We start from the raw sequence: 13110 nt of genomic DNA on the forward strand, positions 1-13110 counted from the left end.
TTACCAGAGCCAAATGAGCCCCGGCTGCTGCGAGCTGACGGAGAAAGAGACGGAGAGGCGCTCGACTTGCCGGTCGACATTTCACTAGTCAGCCTCGCTTATCCAGTAGCGACTGATAATCGGCCGCACTTCCTTCGCTCGCGGCTTTCCCGGGTCGCTTGGCCTGACTAAAAGCCGAATCCAGCCACACGTAGTGCTCGCTTGTCAAATACACGTCGTCGTCGTCGTCGTCGTCGTCGTCGATTAGTTTGGCAATCAAGTGGCTGAGAGGTTGCCAAGACTAGTCGCTTACTACACGCAGTGACCTTATGCGTAGGACGAAGGGCCTTGCCCACGAGGTGCGCAATGCCCAAGGATAATGCATTATTTTAGAGGGTGTATTAAGGGATTGTACCAGTCAAGGTAGTAGTTATCTATCAATGTATAATAATGGGCAAGTGTATATGGACTGGGATCTTCGGCTAATCTATTCGGTATAAGATTTAATGCTATTTACGCGTGCAACGTCCAATTAATCATTTTATATTATTATGTTTGCCCTTGCAATTGAATATCTTTGTTCTCTTACGTCAGTTATCAATATTAGTAATATTTATTTAAAATTTCAAATCGAGTCGCCACTGCGGTACACAAACAAAATTATGATGATTGTCGCGTCTAGTATCATTATCGCCAATTAATGTCATCTATAAGATAATTATCAATTGAATTTTTTATAAATGCATGTATTTCATATTAATAATTCATCGATCATTCTGTGGCTTATTTATAAAATTTATATCTCACGTGAGCTCGTAACAACCACTTCTCTAGCTTATAACGATCCAAATATTTTTAATACTTATTAATATATTCATTAAAAGGTCAAGTGTTTATGTCACTTTTAATTATTGTATTATTTAATATTTACACACGCAGCGATTAGTTGAAACTGATTAGAGATGTCATACATTTACCATTCGATAGCAAAAACAACAACAAAAAAGATTCCATTTATGGCCCGGTTGACTTATGAGTACCCATCTTAAAACATATACATCTAAAGATTAGATTTGCAGTTAAAATTCATACGCATGAAAGAAGTTTATATATGCACAGCAATTAACACAATTCTGCATTAATGCTTTCGAAGTAGAAAAAAACGATCCTTACGCTAGATAATGAGATTTAAAAGGTTGCTCTCGATAGAATAATTCTGCATCGACAGCAATTCGTAATAAGAAAATAACGTAATTAGAATAAAAAAAGCGAAAAGGTAATAAGAGAACTATAGTAAAAATTGAAATAATTATATTGTATTGATTAAGCATTGATAATTATCGTATAATTGTATATATTTAATTATTGTTTAATGCAAGTATTATTGGTATTTGTTCAAAACATTTACATTAACTGCGTACGTATTCTAAAACCATTGTTATTTACTACGTCAATAGAGTAAAGTTTAGTTTGCGGATATGCAATATTACATATGGCGAGGCCAAACCGGTTTGTGTCAAGTGATTTATTATTGTCCATATGAGGTATCTTGAAATTCTTAGTATTGCCAACATGACATAAATGACATGTATGACAAAAATAATAATTTCTTATTAATTATAGGAACCAGTATACCAGTATACATACGTGTACTATTACTATATAAATGTACTATGAAAAAAAAAAAAAAAAAAAAAAAAACTAAAATATTAATAAGTACTTGTAAAATATAATTATAATATTGGGAGTTATAGCACGTTGGAGTAACTACTCAAGGTGTTATGTACTAAAAGTCATGATCAATAATTTTAACCGAATGTTAATATAAGATTAAGCACATAAGAAATATAAGATATTGAAATTCGATGAAACGAAAATTTCACCATTCACATATAGAAGTGTATTGTAAAACAAAATATTACACAAAAATAATTTATTTATTCAATACAGCTCGTTCTTAGATCAGTGATTTATTTTTTATTGCTGCATCACAGTTTATACTGAAATATGAGTTATTATATACACGTAATTGTGTATATTTACGCGCGGGCGCGCGCGTGTGTGTGTATATTCATAATGAAATTATATAGTAATTATAATATATATAATTTAGAAATCGAATCACGAAAATCGTTTCTATTCGAAATAATCAATTGCCTATATCTTAAAATTCTAATTGTTAATTAATAATGCATTCAAGGGTGAGTAATTTTTCTTTAAAGAATGGATTTGAGAAATGATGCATTTACGTAAAAAAAAAATATATATATATATATATATATATATATATATAACATATAACTGAAATTTAACTAATAAAATAAGTAAATGTAATTGTTAAAAAGAAAATTTTATTATTTATAGTTAATTTCATATTATGCTCAAGTAAAAATATTAAATTGTAATATGTAGATTGTACCAATATGAAAGGCCAATAATATAATAATATAATAACCTAATATCTATAATATAATTAAATACTGTCAAAGGTACAAAAGAAATTTATTATATTATTATAAAAATCATTTATTATTTATAAAAAGATAATCATTAAAAAAGTTTAGTCTCCGAAAGATATTCATAAATCAAGAAAGTAAATCGATTTTACTTTACACCTTAAATTTTCTATCAATTTTTCATTTATTATTTAATAATAAGCAAACCAGTTATTTATTTATCGCATATATATTTCATTCCAATCTAAATAACAATATTTTTTTAGAAATAAATGTATTATATAATTAATATTAAATAATTATAGTTGTTGAAGGTGGTATATGAGTTTATCATTCAAAAAGTAATGAATAACTTACTTACATAATAACGGTAAATGTTCAAACGTTGATAAATTATATTTGATAATTTTATTTATTACTTTTACTTTAAATATATTTACAATTAAAGGATATTGGAAAACGAGTTTTTCTAGTTTCGACTTCAGTCACGAAATGAGCCTTCGATCATATGTATTCGATAATTAAGATAGGAAACGATAGGAGTAGAATAATAAATTTATAGAAATTGTTATTACACGATACTAAAAGTGTAAAATAGATAAGAAACAGTTTTGAAGTCGAAATTTCTTATTTCTCAAAGAACAATAGAATATATTTCGTAGTAATCGTATCATTTTTATAACATCATACTTATAAAAATACAATGATCTTTATTTTTTATAGTTTATTTTTAAATTTCTTCTTCTTTAATTCGCGAAACTTAAAATATGAATGTATAGAATATTTTCAAAATATAAATGTCAAGAAAAATCAATAAAATACGTAGAAGATAAAAGTTGTTAAGATTTTACATTTTGCATTCAATACCATATGATTTTGGCTAAGAGTAAATTTTGAAATTTAGAAAAATCAAAGAAATAATTAAATGTAAAACTAAATATTTGAGTATAAAAATTAATTTACATTTGTTTTCTCTAAATTCTTTTAACAAAAATGTAAAAGTTTTTGTAAATTCGGCTTCTTCTTGATTAGACTAATATTTCGGTTGGTAAATATAAATATTGATAGATACCTCGTTTTATGAGATATACAAATCCCGATATAAAAACAAACATATGTCATTATAAAGAAAGCTGTAACTGATAAAGCGATAAATTGAAAAAATATATTAAGTAATTTTTCGAATCGAAATACCGAATCAATTTTAATGTATTAATCGAAATTAGAATTTCATTTCAAAAACATACATAATAAGTGTCTATTTAAAGAAAAGCTTTGGAAAATATAGGTATACAACATTTTTAAATATTACATATCCATAGAAAATAGCTTCGATAAGCTTTAAAAAATTTGTTTAATAATTGTTTATGTTGCAACTCTAATCATATAGAAAGTCTCCCTGGAAATTATTCCTTCAATTATATAGAATAAAATATACGATTATTAATGAGCGAAGTGCACATGTAATTAAAATTTTTATTCATTATCTAACTTATCTAATATAAAATGGCTTTTATTTGACGCATGTATTTATCAAATAAACAAGAGCTGTTTGCGAATAAAACGATTTATAAGATGTTACAGAATGATTTTATATATCTTTAGAATAGTCAACAATTTAATAAGATAAGGCCTATTATCTAACAATTTAGAAGTACTCCATTTATTTTCCGTCTTATCTTAATTTATAGCATTTAAATTGAAGAACAATAATATTGTATTTATAAAATGACTCGTTCATTTGGTTAATTACCTTTCAGATTATTTTCCATTCATATGAATTATTACATTAATGTTGCAGTTGTTACTTAATTACTAAATTTGATTAAGTTATTAATACAGTTTTCTTTTTTTTTTTCTTTCTTTTTTTTTCTAACAAAAATGACCATACAACGATTATTTATTAATTAACAAATCATTCATTCTAAACTTTTGTAATCATAATTGTAAGATAAAACTTCACCTTATAATTAATTATCCGGAATTACATATTATGAAAAATTGGCTTTGATATTATAAACAATTACTGTTTCATTTTTTGTAAAAAAATCTTTTTTAATAAATCAAAGTATTGTATTCTTTAAATTTAAATGCTATTAAATTTAAAGAAATTTGGACACTCGATGATTATTTCACAATCTATGCTAATAATCAGAGCATTTCTTCTTGCATTAATATAATACTAACAGAATATTTCTCCATAATATCTTATTAAACTTATAAGACAAGAATTTTTAAATACAAAGTGACATCGAATATTCGCAACCTTTGAATTAATGAAAGTGATCTTTATGTTTTCAAGAAATCTTTATATTTTAAAAGAAATAATTAAACAGAATTCTGTTTTGAAAAGTTAATATCTCCATTAAAGTTTATATGCATTACATATATATATATATATATATATATATATATATATATACACACACGATATTGTTTTTTTTTTCAATTAATAAGTTTCATACATCTTTTTGTTTACTCGGTAAACATAAATTTAACACGTTATTTTCATAAATAATACTGTTTTTTGAAGATTGAAGTTTAATAGTTTTTTTTATTAACACTGCGAATTAATAGTTATTTTAAATCATTGAACAAATTTTTTCAACTTTTCAATTGTTGAAATTCAATACATAGTTTGAAAAAATGATACATCCATTTAACTGGTACTTTTCCTTAATCTTTTGCAAAATACGGATTTTATCGTGCAAATAAGTGATATGAAAACTAATTTACTTAAGTAATCTCTTATGAAACTCATTTGACTTTACAGACTTTAAAGAGTGGAAGAGGAAGATAGATAGATAGACAGACAGAGACAGGGACAGAGTACGTGAATGAGAGGGGGGGGGCGGCGGCAAACAGACATAAAAAGAGATAGAGAATATGAGATAAAACAACATGAGGACTATAAGTCTATTTAAAGGAAAAGTACAACGAATAAAAAGAAAGAATTTTTATATTCTTTAGAAGCAGATAGTCAAATAAAGTAGCATACATTTTTTAATATATTTGTAAATTTATTAGCCATGCGACTATTTACTAAAAAGGGGATTATATTTTATAGAGATATTTATCGTGTACATTAAGATTTTTATACGCTGTTTTTAATCATTTCAATTATTAGAAAATGTATTTGTGTGAATAGTAATTTCAAACATGCTGTAATATTTAATTAGCTTATAATTAACAATTTTTTAAATAAATAAATATACTTTTTATTACTAATTCTTATAATTTTTCATAAAGGTATATCTTTTTCTAATTTACTTCAATCTAATAAAAATTATAAATATTTCGAATTATCTACTTTAATAATATTTTGTAAAATATTTGCTAATTTTTTATTATTATTTAAATATGATTTAAAATGTAAGGTTTTAATAAGTTTTTTTTTTTTTTTTTACTAATCACCTATGTTAAATACTAAGAAAGTTTTTATAAAGAAATAAAATTTATAAATAAGATTTGTTACAGAGTAACGAAAATCGATAAATTATTCAAACATAATAGTTGATAAACAATAGAACTTTTTCCGTAAAAAATTTATTGGACTTATTTATATTACATTCGATTTTTAATTATCTTTTAAACATAATGGATGCTAATAGAAAATATTATAAAGCTTTAGGCCATTGTTTGAAATTAAATGTACAATTTGCCAAGTATTTCTAAACATATTAAATATTGATTAAAATTAGTCTTTTGAAAAGAATTTTAAGTTACTGCTGTTAATTTAAATTTACATATCCCAAAATATTACCAAATCATATTAGCAATTACTTAAGTACACACTCTTAGAATTTGTTTCACAAATTAAACATCTTTATCTTAATTGCAAATTGTATTTCAGTAGTTTATAACTGTAAGATAAAACTTTAATAGTGATCAACTCTATTATATTAACAAGACAAAGTAAAATTTTCATCAAAAAATAATAATCTACAGAGAAGTAGTAGAATATGCAATATGAAAACACAGAATTAAAATTATGAGATAATATCGATTGGCTAATAACCTTATAAATTAATTGAGATACAAACTATATTTGATACAAATTGTGTTCAAGAATATTTAATTTAAAAAATAGGTGACTTAGGCTTAAAAGAGAAATGCTTTTATTTTATAGAATCATAGTTGTAGTAAAATAAAATAATAGTGCGTGAAATAAAATAATATTCTTGTTGAAAAAGAAAGTATGTCAAACGCACATGGCAGTTATATGTGGAATACAACGCATAAGCTTTCTGAAATGACATGAAAAATTCAATAGGAAAAGCTTTATTGAATGGAAAAGAGAAAAGGAGCGATCAATAAAAATAAAGATATAAAGTAAATTAATAATACAGTAATCTTTCAAAGGTTTATCCTTGCAAATGTTCTTCACTCTGTAGTCTCTCTGTCCCCTTCCTCTCTCAATCACTCTCTCTCTCTCTCTCTCTCTCTCTCTCTCTCTCTCTCTCTTTCTACTTTAATCTTTCTCGTTACGGATAATCAAACATAATCATACTAGAAAGTTTCAAATGTGAAGGCTTAATTGACTGAATTGTTTAACTGATTGCATTAAACAAATAATTAATTTATGAAAATGACATTTTTAATTATAAAGTTTTATATTAACTGATTGGCTCTGTGCAAATTATTTTACCTGTATCTGCATTTAATTTATAAATTTTAAACATCGGGTGCTTCTCATTTTATACGCTGACAGTAATATGCAAAATTGAAACAGTTTTCAATTAAATTTATTTAATTAAAAAAATTAAAGCTATGATTTATTTAGAACAAACTTTTCATGAGAAACCTCTTGGACATTGTTTGAGTAAAATTTGCTTGTTTCTTTATTCATGTACTTTCCTCTTTATAGAAGTTATTAAACAAGGGACTTTCACAGCGTGTTTGACCTTTTTATTATACTAATAAAATTAAAATTATTTTAAACAATATGATTCAGATATATAGAACATCTGTCAAATATAATAAATTCTTTAATATCATCACAAAATCATATCGAAAAGCAAAAAATTTCACGAAGTATAGAAATAAAATAACTTTACAATTCAGTCAAAATTCAATCAATCGAGTCTTTTTCTTCATACTGTATAAATCGAAGTAAAGGAGTAAAATTAAATATCTCAATAATTCATTATTACATTATTATTTTTTAAGAAAATTAAACGAAGGTAAATGCGTCTATGTTAATTGAGTATACAATTAAAAATTTTTCAAATATAATGATTTAAAAATATTTCATCATTTACTTAATGGTATAATTTTTTTACAATTAAATACCTGATTTATGAAAATATATATTAATGCAAATATGATTGAAAAGAGATTAATACAAAAAAATGCATATTTATGTAATATACAGGATTATTTGTTTTTATGTTTGACTTTTATTTTTATATTTTTATTTAATCGTGGCTGAATATATTCTGTATAGATATATTAGATAAATAATGGGCCCACACACGCACACACACACACACACACACACGCGCGCGCGCGCGCGCGCGCGCGTATACATATTTTAAAAATAATATATTTTAAATATATTAACAACGATATATCTTAAAAGCAATTTGGAATTATTTTTATTCAATTATTTATAAACACTTTTTTGTTCATTTATTTTATACTTTATGTATTTTGGATCAAGTATAAATAATATATATATATATATATATATATATATATATATATATGTATAATTATTGTATTCTAATTATCATAGTTTAATATAAATTGTAATTTTAAATTTAACTATTGCATTAGATATAAAATTATTTATTATATATATTTAAATTATATAATATATTTTATATATAATCCATGTAGGTAGACTATAAAAGAATGGGTGAACAAAAAAATATTTCGAAATAATTTGAATCAAAATTTTTAATTCCTTTTTAAGATATGAATGTTTTAATAAAATATATAAATCCTTATTAATTGAATTTAAAATATCAATTTCATTTAATGCAATCAGCATATTATAAAATTAATAAATAAATTTATTCTAGAGAGAAAGATTAACGGATAGAAAATATTACGGACCATTGTGAAAAGAAAAACATTACCGTATGAATTCTAATTTTTAGATTTTGTGGAGAAGTCTCCTATTCAGATTTTAAAGTTTAATCATTAGAGAAAATATAATAGTCGTAAGAATATTTTTATCTGGTTATATTATATCAATATAAAATAGGTATAAATTGGAGTGATGATTAAGGTTCACTTGTGACGGTATAATTACGTAAACATTACATGTGTGTTGTTCAAATTTTTTTTAATCCATTGAAATACTTATTTTAATATATTGGTATTCACTTAACAGAAAAATTAATATATATAGAAACAATTAATTAGTATATTTAAAGGCAAAGTTACATTAATAAAAGTAAATTTATGTATATAAAACATATGCTTTTATTCATATTTATATTATTATAATTATAATATTATTATTATTAAAAAAAATAGATGTGAGTATAAGTAATAGTATACTTATAATTCAAAAGTACAAAAAAATTGTTTTGCATTATTGTTCTAAGACTTGAAAAAGCGTAAAATAAAATATTTATATATTGTGCAACATTAAGCAATTATAAGTAAAAATAAATTGTTTAGTACATTAATGTAAATTAGTGCAAATAATGTTGTGTACAAATAGAAATGTATAATCTCATCGTACGGAGTTTAAGCTCGCAATGTTGATTTTTTATCAAAACAAAAATGAATCATTATTTGTTAACAGAAATAAAGTAAAAGATCGAATTCGAGGTGATAGCGATAATCCATGAGTGAACGAGATTTTGTATACAGGAAAAGTATTGATCGTTAAAAACTAAAATATTAAAGATAGAACGTTAACAAAAATAGGTAAAAGCTAGTTAGATAAAAAAATGTATTCGACTATGTAAAATAATTATTTATTTAAGCTTTTCTTCCTTTAAAGCGTTAATTTCAAATTTTAAATTAAATACTGGATATGAATAGAATATAAAAATGATTCTTTTAATATTTAATTTATTTTTAAATAAATACAAAATATTTATAGGAGAGAAACGTTTATTATAATAGTGGATAGATTTAATTGATAAACGGTTTAAATGGAATAGAAACAGAATTATTGTTTATTTATAGTTCATAAGGTACATGGAATATCTCTAAAAGAAATTAGAAGATATTGGCAAAAAGTTTTCAATTGACACAAATAAAAGTAAATGGTTGAAATGTAATATGATTATGAATATTATAAAGAGCTAAATAAGAAACTTTTAAAATATATAAAAAAAATTTTTTTTGACATTGTAGATTTTTAAATTTAAAGTTTTTAATATTAAAAAGTAATGTTTTTGGCCTCAGAGATTAAACTCCGAGTAATTGAAATAAACTCTAAGTTCGGAAAATTTCGCATCGTTGCATCAAATTAATTATTCGGGTTATTCTGTTACTACTATATGTGCATTTTCAATTTCAGGGATGTAATTTTCAATTTTAACGATGTATTATTTAGCCATAACGATTCAATAATACTTGCCAATTACTTATATAATTCAAAGAATTTATTGTCGATTTTGTTTGGATGAAAAATAATACGTAGTAAGTTATATATTTGCTGTCTCATATTTAATAAACTATTATGAATTTAATAAACAATATTTAATAATTTGTAATAGATGCGATTGCCTAGAAATATATCGAAGAAAAAGAATTTATAATATTGCTAATATTTACATAAGATAATCCGCCAATATAATTAGCCATATTCATTGAGTTATATGAACAAATTACAATCTACTTCGTTTATATATAGAGAATAAATATACAAAAACTTGTGTGTGTGTGCGCGCGCGCGTATAAAATTATCGTGCTTTAAATAAAATTGATTTTTGTTTGAAAAAAATTATATTTTATTCAATCATATAAGATATTTAAATGTAACGTTTTCTTATGTTATTTACAAAGTATAGTATATGTATTTTAGTTTACACGATCTTATTTTTAACGTATATATATATATATATATATATATATATATATTTTAGATATTCTGAAATTTGGAAATGTGTATAAAATTATTTTTTTTAATTTTTTTAAATATTTTTCGTAATGATTTTAGATAATTCTGTAATTTATAATTTTTTTAAATAAACTTTTGTTGTTGCATTTAAAATATAATACTTAATTGTTCAACTTTCGATAAAGTATAAATTTCATATACCTCTGATAAATTCGAAAGTATACTTGAAGTTACTTTCAACTTTTATTTTTATTTTTATACGTCGGCGAGCTTATCCGATAACAAAGTTACCTTTTTAATCTAAATAAAATTTTAATAAATTTTGAAATACAATTCTGAAATGCAATGAAAATGTCACAAAACTCTATTAAAATCAGTTACAGGTGGTTCATTTCATCATATGGTGTTAGAAAAAAATCTCTGTCTTATAAAAATCCATTAACAACACGTATAATATTTCGCGAAAATTTTTTATATAAATATTATTTTTATATAAAAAAAAAAAACATTATTGAAATATTGTAGAATTTGCTTGAGTATATAATTTTAAAAAAACATAGATTAATTTAAGAATATTTGTAATGCATTAAATGTTTCATGCTGTTTCGACATAAAAACTGTTTTTCGATGAACCAAACGTACGAGTTTCCAGAAAAATGTGCTTTACTTATTTATAAATACGGATGGAATCTTTTATACAAATTTTAATAACACTTGCTTGGATATTGATTAACTCTTAAAAGCCTTTAAAAAAACAACTGTCCTTTTTAATAACTTTCTTTACGATCTATTAATGCGTATGTGTGCTAATAAGCCGAGTGATTAGCTCAACTATTTACCTTAGAATACTTTATCTGTAGAATGATCTGACATTTCATTGTCAAATGAAAATCAAATCATTATTGAACAATACAGAACTACCGTATTCATACGATTTAAGAATTAAAAGAAAATTCAATCGTTGATTTAAATAGTAGAAATAAGTATAAATTATTTCTAAGGTATTTCTACATGAAATTTTATGGGTTAATATAGATGCTCGCGTGCGCGCATCTACATAAGCAAACATGCAGATAGATACTTACGTGTGTGAATCATGTTTTTTTTTTTTTTTTTTATTTTTTTAGAACAATTGTACATAATTCGGTAAAAATTTACTAAATCTGTAAGGATTGTAATTTTCAAATATTGCCAAAGGATGAACAATCGAAGCATTGCAATAATCTGACTATATTTGGTCTGATAGTTAAGTTATTTATTATTATTTACAATATCTTATAATGCGAAGCAAATTGAATTTATATATTAGATTAGAAATATATTTTAGTATTATAATTGCAAATAATAAATGCTATTGAGTTTTGAATTTATATAAAAACTTATAGCAAGTTTCCATATTAAACGCAGTTTTATTGAACGATACGAAAAATAATAATCACATGTTATTGAACAGGTTGAATAATTTTTTATCGACTAATCATGAAATTATTTATAGAAAAATATTTTAAAATATTTAGCTATATAGGCGCAAAATATAAATGTACAAGAGTGAAAGCTACAGGTCAAATTAAACAATATTTTCTCTACTACAGACTGACATTTTTCGTTCTTTTCGATTTTCTATTTTTTTTTTTTTCAAGTGATGTGCTTGTACTTGGCATCTTATATCTTATGTATAAAACATTCTCAAGAGATATAAGATAGTAATAGAAAAAAGTAAGTGCAGGTGAAATAATAACTTACGAATACAGAAATATCATGATTTTTTTATTTTATATTGTTATATTTACTCTTACACTTACGGCTAATGATTGGCCGAAGAAAGAAAATTGTATCCAGTTTTCATAGAATCCTATACGTCACTATTGTTAAAAAGTCAGAAAAGGAAAGAGAAAGAGAAGGAGAAAATGACTTAAGAATAATCAAGATACTAAGCTTACTAATTTCACTATTCTTAGTCTTTATTTCTTTTTTCTTTTTTCTCCCTTGTTATTTCAACATATTTTTTTTTTTAAGATTATTAAGTCTTATAACGAAAATTCTTATGAGTTATTGAGAAACGGTATAGATAGAGTACAAAGAGGATGGATGGTTATTCTTTTATTATCCACTCTAACCAAAGACATAGCCGCTTTAGGTTAATTTCTCGTGGCTTATGAGTCTGCTGCAATTGCTCATTGTTTATATCTTTGGCAACTTTATAGGCTTTAAACATTCGGAAACAAGTCTAACGCTTAGTGTTTAAGAGTCTCACGATGATTAATTGTTATAACTAAGAGTTCCACAAATTTTTCCAGTTGACACTCTTATTAGTGCCTTTTATCTATCCTATGTTAACGACATTTCACCTTCCAGTATTCAATCAGACAGCCCATGAACTAACCACAAAGTCTTTAAATTTCATTCCTTTTTATCTTTAAGGCTCTTTCTTCAGTACTTTTTCGAAATTTTTATACTCACTTTTGAACCCTTGACCGAACATTCAACAGTCCTCCCCACGACCAATACACAATAGCCGCATTAAACTATCCAATAAACATTACTGGCGAATAGAGTTCCATTTTTACACTGCGTACATCACTTTTTCGTTAACTATCTCATTTCCTCGATTTCATTGGTTGACAAATATTTATAACAAGTTGACTG

This window comes from Ceratosolen solmsi, unplaced genomic scaffold, assembly GCF_000503995.2.
Source record: "Ceratosolen solmsi marchali unplaced genomic scaffold, CerSol_1.0 scaffold1, whole genome shotgun sequence".
In the NCBI taxonomy this organism is placed as follows: Eukaryota; Metazoa; Arthropoda; class Insecta; order Hymenoptera; family Agaonidae; genus Ceratosolen; species Ceratosolen solmsi.